Here is a 24,345-nt window from a genome sequence, read left to right on the forward strand (position 1 = left end):
AATTTATTTTTACAAAAACAATCAACAATATATTGATTGATATGACTCACTTAGTGGTGAGACCTACTTTTCACCTTTTATGTATTTAAATCTCACTAAGTTGACCATAAATAGAGAGAATTATATCTTCGATTAATATGTGTCCAAAAAATGTGTTTAAATATGATTTTTGAAAAATTAAATAAAATACAATTTTATCATTAATGGCACAATATGTTCCATGAAAGATCAATATCAGCAGCAATTAATCGTTTTGGAGAAATTCAATATTTTAATGTATAAGGGGTTCTCCCTTTTACTCAAAATGTTACTACTAATCTTGGAGAGGAACATAGTCAAGGTAGTTGTAGTGTTTGTCTCAATGCAGGTTGTAATGAGTCCATTCCATTATTCTTAACTCTTACTCATATGCCTACGCACCTGTAGCCTAAATAGACAAAGATGCACCATCTTTCATTTTTAGTTATTCGATCATCACACTGAAAACGATATAGCTCTTGAAATAGCTTTGGTGCATGAAATAAAAATTCACTAATATTCAGTTATTCGATCATTTTGAGTATATAGTAATTTTGTTTTGGCAACTTGGGTCTTGGAATTCTGATACCATTAAAGGGTATTGGGCCCAAGAGTGAGTTAAAGAAATCAGCCTGTTATTTTAAAATTTTACCTCGTACCCCTCTAATTATACCTATACCCCCAAATAAGTAATGAAATAACGTTTTTGCCCTCGTATAAATAATACAACTTCAAAAAATTTACCCTTTTCTCATTTCAAGCTTTCCGGAACTCAAAAGTGAATTTTTTTTTCTTCTAAACTTCCGGAGAACTTGAATACAAGTTTTCCGGTACACAACTTATAGTCTGGAATATTTTGTTCAAGTTTCTCAGTCCAGAAGCTATTTTTCGGATAACTTATTTCAACCTCTCTGGTACAAAAGGCCTCTTCAGGAAATCTTTTTTGAACTTCTCCGGTACAGATGCTTCATCCGAATTTTTTTTTAACATCTCCGGTACAGAAGCCACTTCCAAGAAACTTGAGGTGTCACATTTTCGATAGTTACCGGAGAACTTGAACCTCAATTTCCCCGGAAGTTATATTATTTTTAAATTTTTTTTTTCTTTTAATTAATTATAATTTTATAACTAATTGTGATTTATTTCTTTTTATTTTTTAATTTTTCAGTGGGGGCACAAGGAAGAGACGAAAAATTCATACGAATTACACGTGACACTAATACTTCTACATCATTTGTGATGAATCCTCTAGAGAGGATTCAACCGACAACTTCAAGGAGAAGAAGACAAATGATAATTGAAGACGATGACGAGGGAGAACATGATCATGGATTTATCCTAGATGTGACTACCTATCAGCAGGAGGAGCCTCCTATAGTGCATGAGGAGGAGGAAGAGGTACATGAGAAGGTGGATGTACATGAGCAGGAGGAGGCTGCACCTGCTCATATGGGAGAGCATATGGAGGAGGGGCATGATGGAGCTCAGGGACTTGGTGAGCTCACACAGTATCTTGGAAGATCTTATGATTTGTCTGTCTTTACACGATACCGTCATCATGTTTCAGCTAGACTATGGGTTAGTGAGGTATGTTAAATTAATTATTATTTATAGTGCATTAAAAATATTTAAATTAATTATTATTTTTTATCTATATTTAATTTTAATGTCATATATTTTCTTTGTATACATGAGCGACCATTGCGGGAAATTATTGCGCTGCAATAATTTACCCCGCCAGTACTCTCGCGACCCATAGAAAATTGGGTGAATTTGTCAGGATTAAACTCATTACAACAGGGTAGTTTGAAGGTGATCGACAACAACCTGATTTCTGTGTTTTTGGAAATATAGCATTCCGAGACATCGTCATTCCATATGCCATTTGGTAAAATGACGATTACTTTGGATGATGTTGCCAATCTTCTGGGATTGCTTATTAGAGGTGAGTTCTACAGTCCACTCGATGTAGATAGAGTAATGGCATGTAATCTTGCCATGACTTTATTAGGAGTGATCGCAGAAGAGATCTGGGAGGAGACCAAAAAGACTAGAGGTGTGCACTATAGACTGGATTGGTTGAAAGAGGTCTTCAGAAGTTTAGAAGGGAGTACTATTTTCGTTGACTGGATTGGTGCACTATAGATCTGTTGAATTTAGTAGGGAGTACTATTTTCGTTGATAAGAGTCATACTCTAGTTGGTGCGACATACATTCCTTTATTCAGACATTTAGACAGTACAGATAAATAAGCATGTGGTACTGTTGCACTCGTAGTCCTTTATGACTACCTCTCAGATGCCTGCTATTATGACATCAAACAGGTAGGTGGATATATGACGCTACTACACGTATAATTTAAATATTATGTTAATTGTTGTATATCATTTATTTATTTATTTATATGTTTAATTTTGTAATTATTATTTATTGTTAATTATTAATTTTTTTTATTATCATTAATATATTTATTTTTATTTGCAACAGTGTTGGATTTATGAATATTTTCTAAATATTTGTAATAGAGGTGACCAGGGTGCTAACGTGGAATGTTTTTCCTGAATGAATAGATGGTGCTACAAACAAGGCAAGCACAAGGTCCATGAGTACATACGTATCATTGACACATTAAACATGCGAATGTTATATGAAGAACATGGGAGAATCATAGGAGTGTCATTCCCTTTGATGATATCGTGCTCAATACTGGTCACCACCGATTATGCAATACTATAGTGAAATATCTGCCAGAGAGGTGTTTGAGACAATTTGGATGTATCAAATATATTCCATCACCGCCACCTTTAGATTCTTCTATATTATTTGATATAGATGTGGAACAGTTGGGATATGTGACGCCAATCGCGTAGATATTTCACAAGCTTCGTCCAGTTACATATCCATATGAGTGTCAAGATGGATATTTAGAGTGGTTCTATCAGGTGTCTCATCCACTACTGATGTGACCAGATGGTGTATCCCAAGTTCCACATTATAGTGTCCCGACCACCAGTGTAGATGCTTTTATTTCACAATCACCACCTATCCTACAACAGATCGGTGATCTTATACAATAGGGGTTGAATGAACATGAAGCTAGTCTGAATGATGAGTTGTATATTCACTTTTATAAAGCTTTGTATTTATCGCGTAATTACACTAGTTAGCAGTAACACTTTTATGCATTATTGTTATTTCGGTTACTTTGTATAAACACTTTATGCATTATTGTTATGTCGGTTGCTTTTTATAAACACTTTATGCATTATTGTTATATCGGTTACTTTATGTGTTATTGTTATGTCGTTTAAATTATATTGTTTGTAATGAAATATAAGAAAAATAAAATAAATAAATTACAAGATGAAATCGAACGACAATAAAGTAAAATTAATTTATAACAAGTGATTTTGTAATAGTTTTAAAGAAATAAGCTTCATCTAATGACTTTGCATCGACTACGGGTTCTCTAGGTGGATTTTGGGTAACATGTGGCAAACGGCATAATAAATACCCTCAAGTGTTGTAGACGCCCTGTATATGCTATTGCCCAAGAAGTTGCTTCATCGGTGCGATATTGCTTCCAACCTGGTGCAATGTCTGGCATTGGAAATCCATCTTTCATCTTTAACTGCAAAATAAGATCATTTGATTATTTTAAAAATTCATTTGATTATTTTAAAAAATTAAAGCAGAAAAAAATATTTATCGGAACCTAATGATTTCCATCAACAAAATCAATACAACAAATACGATCATTTTTTATCGATTCTGAATGTGAACCCCTTATAGGAAAGAAACTCATTGAAAATGTCTAACCAAACGTGACGAGAATAATATTATATGTTTTCGCTATCACGTAACCCATATCATGTATGGACAACCATTTATCCATGGGTTGAAAACCTAAGCCGAATATCTTCAATGATTCTCTTACTTCTCTAATGCGTCCTGAGAATAGTCTATCATATGGAGTTACATGAGAAGCAATCTCTTGGTCCAAACTATTGGGACCAAAGACCAATACTCTTCACTGTGTCCAAGCAATAATGCAATTGTACCCGCTGCCACATCAAATATGTCATCAATATATGGCTGAATAACATCAGGAAATTGTCTCCTGAACAAATGCTTTGAAGATTGAGATGACTGAGAGGGTTGTTTCTTTGATTGATAGGTTTGTCTCTTCTTTGATGACTGAGATGGTTGGGAACCAAGATCTTCACAATATGTTGCATTAACATGCTCAAATTAAAAAGGATATCGATATACATCATATCCATCCGACTTCTTACTCTTCTTCACTCGTCCTTTGGTTTTGACTTTTTCTGGTGGTGGACACAATGAACTTGTAGTTGGAAAAACAAGTACACGCACCTTACTCTTCAACACTCGTTTTCCTATAACATCAAGTGATCAAAAGCGTTTCCATAAGACATTCATCTTAGTAGACATATCTAACTCTGATCCATCTTCTGTATCTTGGGTGAGTTCACATTCCATGCTTAATTTTCTCCATTTAATATGCACATAATCTAGAGGATGTGGTTCACCCATCAATTTATATTGTGACAATTCACAAGCACAAGGTAACCCATATGTCCTTCTGAGAGAGCACTCACATACAGATTTGTTAGTATCCACCCACTTAACTTTGTCGTATTCTTCAACAGTACGTCTTTGAGCTTCTCTTGATACAAATGTATTCCATCTATAATAAAATGGATTTATGTGTTCATGCTCTTCACCATAGAAACGTTTCTGAAACGTGACCCTGATTTTTTTTATGTTGCAAGCTTATAATATTGTTCATAGCCTCCCAACATTTATACATATCACCCATGCTGCTTTCCAACATTAACTTCAGTTTCCAATGAGCTGACTCAACCCTATCATTACATATAAATTGTCACTATTGAGCAATTCAACAATATATAACAACATTACAAAATCGAAGTTTTAGAGTCACATTACATACCTATTAGTCGTTGTGTTCCCCAAATGCATCACTTGATTTGTCCATGCTTCAACAAACCTTTCCTTTTGAGGAGTCAAACAAGTTTCTTTCACATAATCAACAAAACTTGATTATCTACACATGATTGCTCAAACATGTGCAAGCGCATGATATACTCTTTTTCATTACTGCAATATATAATGTCTTTCCACATATTCAATATCGTCTCTTATATATCCTTTAAGACATATTGCTTGCATATTTCTCCAACATTTTTGTCGATATGAAATTGACAAAGAAAATTAACAGTATGTGGAAATACAATACCAACTACATTCATTAATGCAAGATCTCTGTCTATCGCAATTACTTGAGTAAACTTGTTTTGTGTAACAAAAAGATCTCTTAGCGTCTCTAATATCCAACAAAAGTTTTCTTCCTGCTCACATTTCAAATAAGCAAATCCAACTATAAATGCCTTCTCTATTGATGTCATACCAACAATTTCAAGTAACGACATTCTGTATTTATTGGTTTTGTAGGTACTCTCTATAATCAACACAATCGAAAAAAAATTCAACAACTTCACTGAATCTGGATGCGCCCTAAAAATATATCTCATAACATCGGTGTCTTCACGCTTTCTATTTCAACACACATATTTTGCATCTTCAATTAACTTGAATAAATGTTGCATCTCTATTCTATTACCTCTCACGTGCAATCGAATCATACTCACCTGTTTATATATTTGTGAGATCTTAGTAACATTGTTCATATCTCGGTCTTGCAATGAAGTAATATGTGACTCGGTACAACATTATATTTTGTAAGTCATGAACATTGTAAGAACAGTGACACACCTAAGAAAGGGAGGTCAATTAGGTGTTTATAAATTTTCTTGTTTACAGAGATTTAGTGATCGATTTTTTTGATTAGTATAGTGTATGGCAAAAAGTAAATGGCAGAAAAATAATGAACACGTCGATATTATCCTAGTTCTCCTTATGACCAAAGGTACATCTAGTCCTCTTGCATACTACAAGAGATTTTTCCACTATTGTTAGAATATGTACAAATCCCACCCTAAGATCTCTGCTACAAACTTCTAACAAACTTCCTAAGATAGCACACCACTATCTTAGGTTACAACACTTGAAGAAAGAACACTACTTTCCTCAATTTACACAATAAGTTGAATGGTTTACAATAATGACTTTGACTGAGATAAAAAATGTATAACAATTGAGTACAATGATAACAGTCTAACATAATTTCATGTACAATAGAGAACCTTTCTCAATGATATGACAATATAAAATCTGTACTTGAAATATGAAAGTGAGACTTTGAATAAATCAAAACATTTCAGAAAGTTTGTTCAAACTTGTTCTAAGATTGATGTTAAGATATTGAAAAAGACATCACTCCTTAGACAAACTTGGTTCTAAGTTTGTTAAGATATCAAAGTTGTTCTAAGTTTGTTCAAAGTTAGTCTGAAGCTATGAAGTATTTATACTCCTTAGACATCACTTCATATCAGTGGCAATTTTTCCTAGAGGTTTGATGAACATATGCAATGATCCAGGTTGAATCTGAATTGAAAAATTGCATTTTTTAATAGTTGTATTCGGCTACAGCCGATGTAGTCGAATACACCTCTTAACGTTCAATTTTATTCAAATTTTACAGCTTGTATTCGAATACGAAAACCTTGTAGTCGAATACAGATCAACGAATTTTGCCTCTGACTTGGTTTTGTGTTGGGCTATACCAAGTTTTATTTGAATACAATTGTGCAGTTTTAGCTACTCACTTAACACTCGTATTCAAATACACTGTCTTGTATTCGAATACAAAAGTCCAGTTGTAGCTACTAACTTGAGTCTGTATTCGGCTGCAACATGTTGTATTCGAATACATCATTGATTTTTGTAGAAAACTTGATTTTCAAACATTGTTCATGCATTTTGACACTTTGAATATTCTTTTGATACATATGCTAAAATGAAAGGTTCTCATGTGCCTTTGAAATATAAAAATATTAGGTTGCATCTTGTACCTTTACATTATAAGACTTCTAGCATATTTGACCATATTTGACTTTGATTGTTTGACTTCTTTTTGAGCTTGCAACTTGATCACTTTCCTTGGTATTTGTCTTCATAAAAAACATAAGTATTTTACATTATCCCCCTTTTTGATAATGACAAAACCTTGTTGTTGGTGAGACTTCAAAATGTTTGATCGTTTTAATTTTTCTCCCACGTAATACAAGCTTACTCCCCCTTTGGGTTTGAGTTCATGCCATCATGTTTTAAACATTTTGAATACCTACAAAAGTTTTTAACAACAACAACATACCAATTTTTCTTTTTCATCTAAGCGTCCAATAAATGCATACCCCTCCAAAGTATCAAGTAATTCATGGTTCCGAACTCCACAAATTACTTTAATTGTCCATCGTGAACCATCTTGTAATGCTTTTGATCTAAGCTTGAAATGACAATCACACTTTTTTATTGAACTTCGAGTTGAACTAGCAGCACACTTGTATTTCCCTTATTTGTCACAACCTAATAATAAGAAAAACTTCGAAAACTATGTTTCTAAAAGCAAAAACTTGTATTTCCCTCATTTATCTCTTTCCTTTCTCTCATGTCGTTATATCTAATCTTCGAAAAACTTGCACCTATCAAGAATATTTTTTACGGCTCCGAAAATGATAAAATGGTAAGAAAAACAATTAACTATGGATTTTGTGAAATAGTAAAAAAAAATTGAGGACAATTTTGACATTTTAAAAATTATGGAGGTACAGGTCAAATTATAGAAATATAAGATAAATTTTTTCTGTTATTTAGCACTTCAAGGATTTGACAAAAAGAATACAAAATTTTAAGAAATGAAAACAAAGATCGTTATCATAAAAAGTAAGTTATCCCTCATTTTGCTTTTAGAAACAATATCCAACTGTTCTCAATGTTTGTTATTTTCATTAGTTGTACTGTCAACTTGCAATCAATATGGTAAAAGGGCGAGGACATGTGTCACCAAATCCTGAAGTGTAGGACATTTTGTTAGTATGGATGTCTATGTTAAGCACATGAATGAAATGTAAGACAAAAAATAAATAAAGCAATTTTGTTCTCATCTCTTGAGCTTTCAATTAGGAATTATATATATTTTTTGACTCAATTTGGGGATTATACTTTTTCAATTTTACAGTCCTATCCTATCAATTTGGTGCTCTCGTTATTGAAATTACGACTACCTAAAATCAACATGATGTTCGGCTTCTTGACTACACAGCCCACATGACACTTCAACACTCTCTTAAGAGTGTAGTTGAATGAGCTAATTACTTCACTTCTTGCTTTCAAGAATGTAATCTTAAATTTCTTGCAAAATATGAGTTTTTAGCTTAAATTGGGCCCAAAAACGTGTGTCAGTCCATTTCTAGCAAGTTTGGAGTCAAATGATGTTTCCTTTGCTTTCTTGATAGTTAGATGCAGAGGCAACTTCATGACTAGAATTAGTGGCTTGGACAAATAACCTTGTTGCATTTTCAGAGTTATTGCAACTTTAGAGGTTGCAAATAAAGGCAGCATATTGGAGTGTGTTGCAGTCTTTTGGACGACCGGGCATGAGCTTTAATTATTAATCTTGGACATTAGCTTAAAAGTGTAGAATCAGTCTCAAACAAAATCTTCAGAGGCATGCTAAAATGTATGTATTAGAGGGATGCAAAATCATTAGAGGTATGCTGAGTTGTGCGCATTAGAGGCATGCTAAATCAACAAAGGCATGTTGAATTATGCTTATTAGAGGCACACTAAATCATTAGAGGCATACTGAATTACTAGAAGCATACTGGGGTACCAGAGGCACACTCAATTACCAAAAGCACGTTGAACTACCAGAAACACGCTAAAATACGAGAAACATGCTATCAGAGGAAGATGCACGTACTTTTCCAGAACATACATTTGTACGATTATGAAGATTTCATTGACTGATTTGATTTCATTTGCTCTGACCTTTTTACTTCTTCTGGTTACTTCCTTTAGTCACTTCCTTTGGTCACTTCTGAAGGTACGCAAACACGAGATGGGGGGAGGGGTCGAATTGTGTTTGTCTAATTTTTAAATTCTTTTCGGAATTTTAATTTTGAATCAGGTTTGGTGACTTACTTGTTTGGACTAACCAAAGGTTGCAGTAAACAGACATAGTGCAAATAAAAATAACACACCAGATTTTATCATGGTTCACCGCCAACTTGATAGCTACGTCTAGTCCCCTCACATAAAAGGATTTATCCACTAGCTCAAAAAATGAATTATAACCACACATGACCCTACATGTTAGTGTTCCCAAAACATCCTGAACCCAAAGAATTTTTGAGACAAACCACACATTGACCCTATAAGTCAAGTCTTCTCTACACAACTTGAGATCCATAAATTGTTAGAGGAAAACTAAAGCCACAACCGGGCAGGGATAAAGAGATTTAAATTGATTTGGTTTTTCTTCTACTAAGTAGATTTTCCACACTACCACACTTAGGATATTTTACTTTGAATGAGTACTATTCTAGAGCTTATAACCTTACACTTCTTCAGCTTGGATCCACTATTTATTGATGAAATTAGGGTTTGTGAATTTATTGTTGAGTTTCTAAATTGTTTCTCAAATTCACCTTGGACAACAAAGAGTTTCGTCAATTTTAATTCTGAAAGAAATGTTTTGATAATGTGATTGTTAGGAAATCTTTCGTTTCCAAATTGGATCTTTTCGAATATTACTTTCGTATCATTTATGGATTTTGTTCAAAAATCTTCATGTGAATTTTCCTTCATACGCTTGATTTATTTTAGCGATAATGAATTTGGACTTGTTCTTGGACCTTTAGAGAATACGGCTAAGTCCAATTCATTATTTTTCTCAATCTATTAGAGCTTTTGACTTCCATCAAATTCGTTGACTTTTCTCCATCAGGATTAAAGACTTTTTTCCTTGTGACTTCCTCTGATCCCTTCCTCTTGTGACTTCCTCTGGTTTTCTTGTTCTAATTTATGCACACTTTATTGAAGCCATTAGTCCGATAAGTTGTTCTCATGAAATACTTTTTGTTACCATCAAAACACAAGAGAAATTGTTCCTGGGACAAACTTGGTTCCAACAATCTCCCCCTTTAATAACAATTAAATTTTTAAAGAAGATTAGATTAACATGCAAGGCATATCAAAAGCCACATGAAATTGAACATACATAATTAAGAAGACTTAAGCACACAATCAGATTGGGCTCCTCTAACTCTAATAATTTAAATTGTTCTCAAATCTTTCTCCCCTTTTTATCATCAAACAAAAAAACTTGAAAGTTAAATTTGAAATTGAGTATAGAGTCAACACATATTCAGTAAATTAGAGTTCATAATTGGAATTATTTAATTATCAAATAGATTTATATGTGTTTAGCCCTAGAATGTAAGATTGGATTCTTAGTTAGGAAAATAACATAAGTATTATCACAATATAAGGGATGTTATTCTCATAGATATTGTAATCTTTCAGTTGATATGTGATCAAAAGTAGTTGAGATCTACATCCAGCTGCAAAAACATATTTGGCCTCTACTGTTGACAAAGCAATTGTGCTTTGTATGTTGCTTGACCAGGAGATTAGATTTGCACCCATAAATGTACAATTTTCATTGGTGCTTTCTCTTTCAAGCTTGACTCCAGCATGTTAGTATCAGAAAAGCTTGTAACATATATTTAGTTGAAATCTTATAAAATAAGCCAACGTTAGTAGTGCCTTTCTGGTACCTAAGAATTCTTTTTAATTGCAGTAAGTGAAACTCCCTTAGGCCTGCCAAAAGTTTGGCGTATACATACACACACTAAACAGAATGCCAGGTCTGGAGGCAATGAGATATAAGAGTGATCCAATCATCCCTATGTATGTTTTCTGGTCCATCTTCTTCCCTAAATGATATTTATCTAGTGAACTGGTAGGGGGCATATGTATAGCCCTGGATTTGCAATCATTCATCTTAAACTTCATGAGAAGTTATTTGTATACTTGGTCTTATGAATGTATACACCATTTTGACTTTGTAGAATTTGGGTTAATAATAAATACTTTAGTTTTCCATCACACTCATTTGGAATTCTTGTTGCATTTGCTTTAGCAAAATCTTGACAAAAAGTGTTATTATTAGAACCAAAAATAATATCATCAACATAAATTTGAATAACAAGAATGCCCTTCTTTACTGTTTTTCTATACAATGTAGTGTCAGCCTTCATTTCTTCAAAATCATTTTATAGGAGAAAAGTGCTCACTCTGCCATACCATGCTATAGGGGCTTGTTTTAATCCGTATAACGACTTTTTAAGCTTAAAGACATGATCTGGAAACTCAACATTTTCAAAATCAAGAGGTTGTTTTACATACACTTCCTCATTTATTTAGCCGTTCAAAAAGGCACTTTTAACATCCATTTGAAATAAACTAATATTATTACAATCAACAAAGGATAGTAAGATATGTTGAAATCAAGTTGGTTTTCTTCTTGTTATTTTGATGTTAACCAAGGTATTTGATGAGAAGTTTTTTTTGGGACTAATGGCTTCATTAAGTGTGCAATAGTTAGAGCAAGAAAATCAGAGGAAGGTACCAGATGAAGTAACTAATGGAAGTCACTAGAGTAAGAGATTAGAGGAACATAAAAACATACGTGTTTTCCTTTGAACATATGCCTTTGAAAGCAATGTGCCTCTGAAGGTTACGAAGACTGCCACTGATGTTTGGTTCTAAAGTTTGGGTTTGAAGACTGCCTCTCATAGTTGGGTCTAAAGACTGGCTTTAAAACTGGGTCTAAAGATTGAATTTGAAGCATGCCTCTAAAGCCATTGCGAGTCTCTGATGGGCACAAACTCAGCAGGCCTCTAAAGAGTTTATATCAAGCTATCATTAACTGTGAAGAGATTGTTCAAGCCATGCATTCGAGCTCATATTCCGTTAATCAAAAGTTATTACACACTCAAAATACTACCTCTAATATGCATCATATAATATTGCACTAACTCTGATGATTCAACAATGTGAATAGCCCGAAGCCACTAATTCTAAGTCACGATATTCTGCCATTGACTTTTACCATCCAAGAAACACAACATCTCACTCCAACAAGAAAGTCAATGGCTTTAATGGAAAGTCAACGACTATGATTGAAAGAATTCATTTTGAAGAAAACACTTAGTTCAATAAGAATTTTTGAATATTCAAGAACAAGCTTGAATCCATTCCCGCTCTAATCAAGAGTATGAAGGAATATTCGCGTGAATATGTTTTTGAACACAATATGAAATTATATATGATTCATAATTATAATTGAAGGAAATATTTGACAAAAGGTGAAAAGAAAATTTGGTCAAAATATAGTTCAAAAGAAGATATGATCAAAATATTGTTCACAAGAAGATATGGTCAAAATATTGTTCAAAGAAGATATGACCATAATATTGTTCACAAGAAGATATGGACGAAACATTATTCACAAGAAGATATGGTCAAAATATTATTCACAAGAAGATATAGCAAAAATATTGTTCCGAATAAGATATGGTCAAAATATTGCTCCAAAGAAGACGTGGTCAAAATATTATTCACAAGAAGATACGGTCAATATATTATTCACAAGAAGATATGCCCGTAATTTGTTTAAAGAAAATATGCTCATAATTTGTTCACAAGAAGACACACTTAAAATTACTCACAAGAAGATATACTCATAATTATTCACGAAGAAACACTCATAATTATTCATAAGATACACTCCTAATTTGTTCACAAGAAGATACTTCACAATTTGTTCACAAGAAATATATGATCAGATTTTACAAAGACAAAAGTGAAACTCTAATCTATACTATAAATAGATACTCAAGGTTGAAGAAGAAAGTATGAAATCATAAACTTATAAATCCATATAATTCAGAAAAAATTTGAGAGTTCAAATTTCCAAAGTATTCAAAGTTCAAAGGTTTAAGTTCTAGAGAAGCACTTGCTCAAAGAAATATTTCTAAGTGTTTTAGTGTGAGAAATCAATTGTAATAATTTGCTTAGTAAAACGAAAACACAATCCGTTCCAAACTTGTGTAACCCAGTTTGATAGTTGTTTAGTATTCCTCAAGCAGTATGTGGTTTTCAAGTTGTACTGAGAACACTTTACTTGTATGGCAAGGTATAGTTGTCTTCAACAATCTATGGTTTTTAGGTTGTGTGGCGAAGACTTCACTTGTAGATGCAAGGTGTTTGTTTTCCTCATAACGTATGTAGATGTTAGGTTGTTTTGAGAAGACTGACTTGTAGGGTCTGATACTGTATAATTAAAGGATTTGAATTAGTGGTTAAATCCTTCTAAGTGAAGGGACTAGACGTAGCAATCAAGTTGGTGGTGAACTACGATAAATCTGCTAAAGTCACTTTACTTTTGCACTATTTACATTACTGCTGCCTCTGATTACTTAAGCCAGATTGCTATTGCCTTTGTTTTGGTTAAAATCACCAAACCCGAAACAGTTCTTGAATAAATAATTAAAAAGAATCCAATAATCAAAGTTTAAGGATGAGATTACTTGTACTTCCATCCAGTTGTGACTTTTGAACTATTTTAATTGCTTATGACTTGGTTAGATTTATCTTCTGATGTATTTTCAAGTTCCTTTGATTTTATTGCGTCTTTATATTTTTCTAATTCTTCTGGCTTGTCTATATCTTATATTGGAACCATGGTAGTTTTATACTTAGAGTTTTGATGATAACAAAAGTATTTTATGAGAACAATATATTTGACTTCACAGAGTATTAAACAAGATTGGTGTTTTTGAAGAAAATCTAAAATAAAATTTGATTCATATTTATAATTGAAGAAAATATTTGACCAAATTGAAAAATAGATATGGTCAAGATTCGATCAAGTTAGAAGAATATGAAAAATCTTGAAAGGATGAATCTGATTTAGTCAGAAACAGTAAAGATAAGTCAGAAGAAAGATCTAGATGGAAGTATCAGTCATCTCATCTTGAAACTCTAATCATTGGAAGTGCAAGTGATCATTTAAGGACCAGATCATCAATTAAAGATACCAGTTTGAAGGGCTTACTCTCATCAATTGAGCCTACCTCTATTGATGAAGTATTGGCAAATGATGGATGGATACTTGCAATTCAAAAAGAGTTAAATGAATTTGAGATCTAGTACCTAGATAAGATAAGAACAGTATTGGAACCAAGATGTTCTTCATATTACAAACCTTAGTCTTTGGGCTAAATGTCCTAAAATATGGCTATACAAAAGTTGATCATGTTAAAAATACTTTGAGTAGTCTTCAAAGCAAGTGGAGACCAAAGATAACAACTATTATGGAAGCTAAAGATCTTGATAACTTGGCTCTAGAAAAGCTAACGAGTTCACTCAAAAACCATGAGATTGAACTAGTTGAGGATGAACCAAAATAAAGGTCAAAATTCGTTGCTCTCAAATCTAAGGGCAAGAAAACTAATTCCAAGGCTTTGCAAGCTAAGGAAGAATTAGAAGAAATTAAATATGATGACCAGAGTGAAGACTTAGACAATGAAGAATTGTTTTTTATTTCAAAGAAATTCCAACACATGTGGAATAATAGAAAGAAAGCAATTCCTAGATAGGAATTTAGACGATCTAGAGATAGCAGAGACATATTATACAAATTAGAAAAGAAACATATCCTCTGCTATAAGTGTTAAGAGTCACGACACTTCAAATCAGAATGTCCTAAGCTAGAAAAGTAAAGTTGAAAAAAGAAAGACTACAAAAGAAAGAAGAAACGTCTGATTACTACTTAGGATTACTCTGACAAGTCATTTGATGCAGATGAAAAGCAAGAAGATATGTCTCTGATGGCTAGTGGTCACTCAGACTCTTATGAAAAATCATTAAACAAAGAAATAAAGACAGTTTACAATCTTACTTGTGATGAGTTTATCACAATGTTAAATGGATTTTTGAATAATAACCACAAAATTGTCTTTAAACTTAAAAATCTTTGAAATATTAATTCCATCTTAATAGAAGAAAACAAAGCCGTTGAGAATAATTTTGAAACCATAAAAAAGGAAAATCATGCTTTGATAACATTTTAAAACTTAATAGAAAACTAACTGTAACTCTGTTAAGTATGAAAGAGTTTTCCCATATTTTCTTGCAAATATAATAGATAGAAGCAAAAAAGCATCTATGATCTACAACGTTAGCATAAACAATAATAGAGGTATCAGTTTTCAAGAATTAGAGGTGGAACCAAAAATCAACAAAATTGAAACAATGTGTTTCTTCGATTTTCAGAAAGATCGTTATAAAACAACTTTTCCTATGTTGAAAACATGGAACTACAAGAAACCTTTCATAACTAAACAACCAAGACTCAAGCATAAGTTGGTACCTATGAACAAAATAATCTATATTGCATATATCCTTAGCAACAAGATTGAAACATTTGCATGGTACCTAGACAATGGATTCTCATGACACATGACAAGAGAAAAGCTTATATTCTAAGATCTGACTATCTAGGATGGAGGATATGGGGGATTTTGAGGAAATCAGAAAAGAAATATCATTGATACAAGCATAGTAGGTAATGATTCTCTACCCTCTATAAAAAATATTTTACTTGTGAAAGGACTAATGCATAACCTTACTAAGCATAAGTCAATTAAGTGACAATGGTTATGATGTTGTCTTCAATTAAAACCCCTTTAAGGATATTAGTCAAAAATATGGATCCATATTGTTTACTGGTTAGAGGAACAACAAAATTTATAAAATAAATTTGTTTGATTTAGAACAAGAAGAATTAAAATGTCTCATGTTAGTGAATGGAGAACAACTAATCTGACACAAAAGATAGGGGCAAGCTAACTTAAGAATGATATCAAAGTTGAAAAAAATCAATCTAGTCAGAAGATTGCCAAATCTGAAATATAAATCACAAGTTCTATGTGAGGCATTTTATAATGAGAAACAAACAAAGTCATCTTTTGCTTCAAATAATGTGGTTTCCACTTCTAGACCAATGTAAATCTTACACATTGATTTATTTGGTCGTGTAAGGACAACCTCTGTCGGTGGGTAAACGTATAAACTCGTAGTTATTGATGACTATACCAGATGAACATGGGTAAAATTCTTAAGACACAAGGACGAGTCACATAAACTATTTATCACCTTTTTTAAACAAGTGCAAAATGAAAAAAATGTTTTATCTCAAAACACTTTATAGTGATTATGGTGGTGAATTTGAAAACAAACCTTTTGAAAATTTATGTGAAGATGATGGAGTTTTATACAATTTTCTTCACCTAGAACACCTCAACAGAATGGTGTCATAGAAAGGGAAAACATATCTCTTCAAGAAATGACACACACCATGATACATGAACTAAATGTTGGAAAACACTTCTGGGCAAAAGTAGTAAATATTGCATCATATTTTGAGAATATATTATATAGAACACCTTTTCTAAATAAGACTCCTTAGTATTTCGAAAATGAATAGAACCAAACATTTCTTATTTTCACCAATCTGGTTGTTGCTTTATTTTGAATACAAAAGAAAATATTCGCAAGTTAGATCCAAGATCAATAAGTGTATCTTTTTGGGATGCTCTAAAGACTCTCAAGTATACAATAAATAAATTCTTATTGATGAGGAATCAATCCATTTAAAAATTGATGATAAGAAGCTTGACTATAAAAAGTTAAAGTTCGATGAAGATTTGGCAGATTTACAGTTTTTAGAAGAACTAGAGAAATTATAGGAAACAAACAAGTCTCCCTCTAATGGTGTAGTAGACAACTCTGATAACAAATGAACAAGCAATGGTGTTCCATGTGTTAGTCACATTTAGCCAGAACCATCGAATGGATGGAGATATAAATAATCACATCCTAATACACTGATCATGAGAGATGTGAGTGATCCTCTGAAGACCAAATATACATTTAAAGAAAAGTCTTATAAGTTGAAATTGATAGTAGAAATGCATGAAAAAATGAATCAATTGAATCACCATTAATAGATTAAGCCTTATTAGTTGATGGTTTGATAATAGCAATGCTTGAAGAAATGAATCAATTAAAGCGAAATGATGTATGGGATATAGTACATAGAGGAAAGCAATCGACCGGAACCATGTGGGTTCTTAGAAATAAACTAAATGAAAAAAGGTGAAGTTGTAAGAATCAAAGCTAGGCTTGTAGCTCCATGTGATAGTCAGTAGGAAGCTAATGTAGAATGAGTTTGAAATAAGTAGAATGTAATAGCTAAAATTCTTCTTGGGAATTCCAATTCAACAATGCTCTTATGGTCTCTATATTCATTAGATTAAATACACAAAAAAGCTTCTCAGGAAGTTTAAGATGAATGAATGCAAACCTATGGTCACTCCCATTCATACTACTTGTTCTCTTAGGAAAGACGACACATATGAAAAAGTAGATTAAAAGTTATACATAGGAACGATTAACTATCGCCTCTATTTGTACTACATCTAGACATGATATTTTGTTCAAGACGCGTGTGCAAGATTTCAGTCTGACCTTATGGAATCTCATGTAATAGTTGTTAAGAGAATCTTGCGGTATTTAAAAGGTACTAATGATCTTGGTATTTTTAATAAGAAATCTCTTGAGTATAAATTATAAGGTTATTTTGATGATGACTATACTGGAGACAAATTTGAGAGAAAAACACTAGTTGAAGTTGCACCTTTTTTGGTGAAAATCAACTAGAATATTATAAAATTAATTAGAGTAAAATTCCTAACTTCCCTAAACCGAAAATCCAATTTTACACATTAGAGAAAAAAATATTGAGATTAAACATCAATTTATAAGAGACTATGTTCATTAGGGTATTTTAGGCATTAAATTCGTAAACACTATCCGTCGTGCATATCCTGCAACATAATCATTCTGAATTAGTGCTTACGATTCACTCATCCTGCATGTCAAATGGTGGGTAATGGCGAGGTGGTTGAGGTTGCGCTCACTCTCAAACCATCTTATGTTGATAGGTTTGGAAGGAGTAACCTTACCATCATTAGGATCACTCTTAAAAGCCAGACACATCATGTGGTACAATAAGTGGTTACATGCTAAAGAATACTAAAAACAACATATTGCTTAACACTTATGCTTTTCCTTAATGGGATAATTTCATTATTTGTGTTTACCTTTATTTTTTGTCTTAAAAAGTATATACAAATTTAAGTGTTTGTAATCATCACAAGTGGCGAGATTGTTAGAACCAAGTTGTTTCGAAAAACAATGACTCTTAATTCTTATTTTGATGGAAACAAAATATATGTGACAACAGTTTATGTTTTAATGTATTTTTCTTAGATGCACAAACTCTACCAAAATTTATGATAGTTATCATCTGAATATAAGATGTTTTTTCACTACTCCGCTATATAACCAAGTCAAGACTCTGATCAATGTGCTCTCTATGACTCTGATCAACGCACCTTGATGCCTAATCTAATTCGTCTGCATATGTTAAATGCAATTGAAGACAAAATTAATCCTCTGGTAAAAACCTTGTGAAAAATGAATACTCTTAGCCCAAACTAAAGAAGAAGTCAACATTTCTACATGCTTTGACTCTCAATTGACCCAAGTCAAATCAACTGTTATCCTATTGAGAAGGATATCATCTGATTTAAACATCCACAACAACGTGATCCTCTGATCCGTACATCCTTTAATATTCATAACATAATGATCAAGATACACTGAATCATCATAAAGCCAAGAAAGGACACAAAATAAATGTAAAGATTAAAGACAAATGTCTAATTTTACGATCATTGCATTTCGTACGAGAATTGCACAACATATCCTGCAATTGTTAGAAACCTTAATTTCATCAAATTTCTTTATATAAAGAAATGAGAGCAACAATTTAAACATACAACAAGCGATCGAAAGTTCTTTGTAACAATTCCTTCCACACAAGAAAGATAAAATGTACTTGAGATGATATCATAATATTTTACTAAGTGTTTATACTATAAGACCGTATTGTACGAGTTACCGAGAAACACTTCAACCTTTGATATTTGTAACCTGAACTAGTAGTGGTTACAATCTCAAAATTTTGATTGTACAAAGCAAGAAGTTTGAGAAGATTAAAACATAATTAAGAGGTTTGTAGCTATGTTGTGATAACACTTCTGTCATTTGTCTAACCAAAAACCCAATCCTACATTCTAGAGCTAAACACGTAGAAATCAAACACCACTTTATTAGGGACTTTGTTCAAAAAAGGTTATTAAACATTAAGTTTATAGACACTAAACCCCAATGGATTGACATATTCACCAAACCACTAGCTGAAAATAGGTTTGACTTCATCCAAATTTGATTAAGATTTATCTCCAACAAAATATGAACATAATAAATCTGAATAATTTACAAATGCAATCTGAACAAAATAAGAACATAATCAATTTGAAGAACTTACAAACTCAATCTAAACAAAATAGGAACATAATCGTCTAAAGAATTTACAAACTCAATCTGAACAAGATACAATTCAGAGTTAAACAAGTACTAAATTGAGGCCCTAATTGTAACTATAAATAGATACTCAAGGCTGAAGAAGAATATCATCGAAAAGCAGAAAGGAGTATAAAAACTCAAGCTCAAAATTCCAAATTCATCTTAGAGTTTAAAGAGAGAAATATTTGTTCTAAAGAGAAATATTCCCTAAGCGTTTTTTCTTAGCGTTTTTTCCAATATTTTGTATCCAACCCGATAGTGGTTTAGTTCCTTCTTCAATCTAAGGTTTTCGGGTTGTTTAGGAAGATTGGCTTAGAGGGTCAGGTGCTTTGTAATTCAAGGTTTTTGAATTAGTGGATTAAAGCCTTCAGAATGAAGGGACTAGATGTAGTCAAGTTAGTGGTGAATAAGGATAAATCAATGTGTCAAATTATTTATGCTTTAATTGTTTGTTGTTTCTAACTGATTGCTTCTTATCTAAGTAATTCATAAAACCCAACCAGCCTTCATCAAATTAGCAAAAAGTTATCAACTTTGCCAAAATAATTCAACCTCATTTCTAGTGGTTGCACCTTCAGTTTACACCCTGTATAGTTTGGAATTGGACTTTTGCTCCAACAATCAAAGTTGTAACTTTGATTTTGAGCTTTCCAACGCCTACTCGCATGCGTCAATCCAATATGCAGAGCTCAAGTTATGGCCTATAGAGAGAGAGAAGGGGTCAATATGCAAATAATAAATATTAAACTCAAATTTGACCCAAAGTTTAGAAACATCTACCAAAATTGCATTGATATGTGGTGAACCAGAAGAAATCAATGTTTCTCTACTTCATTTTCATTCAATTGCACCACTTTCTTTACTTTAGTATAGCCACACAATGAGTTTATGCTGCCTCTGTTAAAATAATTTTTTTTTTTGGTTACATATATGTTCGGCCTTTAACAAATTGAAATTCTTTTGGCCTTTGGTTGACATAACGTCAATATGTCTATGGAACAATTTTTCTAAGGTATGTGAGAATTAGTATTCTGAAATGTGTAGCCCCTATTCAAAGTGCGTCCTTAGGCCTTATCCTAGCTCGACTGACCAATCCAAACCCTTAGGAATTTTTTTGTAAGGCTTCACTTAGAACTTTTAATGAAAATATTTGGATCCTTCTGCATTTTGTTACTTGATATGTTTCCTTATTTTCCTTTCTTTTTGTCTAATGGCAAAAGGGGAAAAGTTTTGAGAACAATTTTGGCTTTCTTTTACTCTTTGTCCAATAAAAATGGCTACACGCAAAAAAATGAGTGGGAGCATTGCATTATTTGTGTTTACCTTTATTTTTTGTCTTAAAAAATATTTTTAAATTTATGTGTTTGTCATCATCATAAGTGGAGAGATTGTTAGAACCAAGTTGTTTCGAAAAACAATGACTCTTAATTCACCAAATTTCTTTATGTAAAGAAGTGCGAGCAACAATTCAAACATACAACAAACGAGCGAAACTTGTTTGTAACAATTCCTTGCATAAAGGAAAGAGAAAAAGTTCTTGTGATATTCATAGTATTTTTACTAAGTGTTTATACTATAAAACCCTCGTGTACGAGTTACCTAGAAACACTTCAACCTTTGATATTTGTAACCTGACATAGTAGTGGTTGCAACCTCAAAAACTTGATTGTACAAAGCAAGACGTTTGAGAAGATTAAAACATAATTAGGAGGCTAGTAGATGTTCTAGTGCTTGTGAAAATAAGTTTGATTTAGGTGATTAAATCGTTACTAGACGTAGCTACCATGGTTGTGGTGAACTAGGATGCATTTTTTTTGTGATCTCTCTTCCTTGTTTCCTTACTTTTCTTAAATTTGTTTTAGGTTTTTAACTGGAACTTATTTTGACGAAAAACTGTTTAAAATAAAAACACAATCAAACTGTTTAAAATATATAAGGTTTTAAAAAATTCATTAAGACCAAGTTAATCCAATCTGACCATTTCGGTTAGCGAGGAATAGTGTCTCCGTGCGACACAAATACACGAACTCCCTGTGTGAATTATCACTGTCGTCATACAAAATCATGTATTAATACCCAATTTAAATAGATATCATAACTAAATTTTGGTTTTTCTCAACAAAATAAACATCAACTCATTAAGTAAATTGAAATTTGTTTCATAAACTAATCTTCTATTTATATTAGAATAAAAATCCAAATTGGTCCCTAGCATTTGCATAAAGGGAAAATATTAGTCCCTCTGTTTAGTTTGATAAAAATTTGAAAGATTGTTTTGCTGCAGTGTCACGTAACAAAGATGAGGTGTGAGTTATCTATGCCACAATGTTATAGACAATATTGAGAGACTAATTTAGCTCAAAAATATTTACACGCCAACATATTTTAAAAGTGTGGCATAGATAATTAATATGTGATCATCGCTACCTGACACTTTAACAATAAATAATCAATCAAATTTTGATCAAATATAACGAAAGAATTAATATATTTCTTTTATAAAATTGTAAGGAATTAACTTATAAATTATTTTTGTCAAAGACTTAAATGTTCCGTGTAAAAAATGTCAGAGACTAATTTAAATTTTATTGTTTAAATTAATATTTAATCACACCTGTATATGGTGGTGAGAGTTACACATAGAAATGATTTTCAATTAGTCCTTATGTAATTTGGCGTGCGCACACCACAACTTCCCGTCAAGTCGCTAAATCAAGAATATGCGGTCAACTACCTAAAACAACTGTCCTTATAAAACATCGATGTGTATATATAAATTTGTCTACAGTAAAATCGGTATCCTGTGCATATATGAATAAGTATATTAAAATATTAAAATACTAGCACGCCTAGTATATTAAAATATTTCGATTGAAATTGTAATGCATACATGTGTAATCAATTAAATTATAAAATAGTTAAGAGTCTAGAGTCAGAATCGGGAAGGCATGCAAATAGTGAACACATGGGACACATTGCTTATTTTTTCAATATATTTAATTGTTTAACCAAATTAAATAGTTTAATTTATTTAAAATACTATAAATATCCTTATATCTGTTAACAATGAAAAGAGGAAGAAGAGAGGCAACCACTCTAGGGTTTCATAACATAGAGTGAACCAAACTTAAGTTAATAGAATTATAATGAATATATATATAAAAGAACAAAAATGTCTAAAATACCCTTACTACTAATATATAATAACATTATGTAACATCTCCCCTCAAACTCACAATGCATTAATATGGAGCATCGAGAGTTTGTCAACTAAAAAACGAAAACGTTTAATGGAATTCATCTTTGTGAACAAGTCAACAATATGTAAAGAAGAAGAGACAAACGGTAGAGTAATGGTTCCATGCTGAAGATGATGATGAGTTTTGATCTTGTATACCCAACGAGACCCAATAACACATTTTATAGGAGGAAGAGATACTAATTCACAAGTATTGGTTTTGGGCAATACAAATAGTTCTTCTGCCATAGCCTGCTGCCAAAGAGGATCAAGAACAACCTCTTTATTGGATGAGGGCTCAGACAAAGTTGACGAGAGGGGTAACGAGGAAGATCAACAATCGCAGGAGGTGGTTAGACAGCCGGGGGGGACAAGAGGGATGTCACCAAGGAAGAAGCAACAATCAAATAGAAGAACCAACAAAGAGAGAAGCAACGAAAGAAGAAGCAGAAGCCAAAGAGAGGATCATTAGCTATACCAAACAATCACAATAAAGAGAGAAACCAAACCAACAAGAAATCATATCAAATAGTCACAATCAAGAGAAGAACCAAGCCAACAAAACCTCAAACCGAAAAATGAGCGATCAAAAAAAGGAACAACAACCATATCAAAATCAACAGATAGGAACAACCAAAGAAGTAGCATCACGAAACCAAATCAAAACAAACCAAACCAAATAGAACCAAACAAAACTAAATCATATCAAACCAAACTAAACTACACCAAACCAAACTAAACAAAGAGAGAAGCAACCAAATAGATGAACCACATGAGAGAAGAGCAAACAAATAGAACAATCAATATGAAGAGAAGCAACAAAGCAAATCACTAGAGAGATAGGAGAGACGAACAATTAAATTACCAACCAAAGCGATAGGAGAGACGAGCAATTAAATTACCAACCAAATCAGCAAAGAACCACAAGAATTAGAAGCATGTAAACCAAATCAAAATCAACTCCTTAATACTGGTCATAACAAACAAGCAATTTTTTTTTTAAGTTGTTCTGCAATATCAGATATTTGGGAAGCAGTCTCAGATGAGTATACAGAACTAGACTAGAGCCAATGGGAGAAGGAACAGAAGCAACAACATTGGACGATGACCCCCTAAAATTCTTCTTATGTGCTCTCCCCAATTTCGGACAATGTGTTTTCTAATGTGCTTGAAGAGAATCATCCTTAGCACCAGCCATAACAAATAATGACAGGAAAATACGAAAAAACACAATCACTGAGACCAAATTAATTAGGGATAATCTGACGGTGTGCGAGCCCGATTTCTCCCCCTACAGATGTCATGTCGCCGATCCGACTGTTGAAGACGAAGACCTGAATGTTGCGAACCTGTGATCCAAAAATCAGTCTGATCCAACGGTTAACGAATGTGCAATTGATGTTTTTGTGAGACTGATTTAACAAAATCGAGAACAGGGTTACTCTTCTCTTTTCTCTTTAGGTGGTTGCCTTTCATATCAAAATAATATTTCTCTTCTTTACAGTAGATCTCAAAAT

This window comes from Cicer arietinum, chromosome 2 (genome assembly GCF_000331145.2).
Source record: "Cicer arietinum cultivar CDC Frontier isolate Library 1 chromosome 2, Cicar.CDCFrontier_v2.0, whole genome shotgun sequence".
NCBI lineage: Eukaryota > Viridiplantae > Streptophyta > Magnoliopsida > Fabales > Fabaceae > Cicer > Cicer arietinum.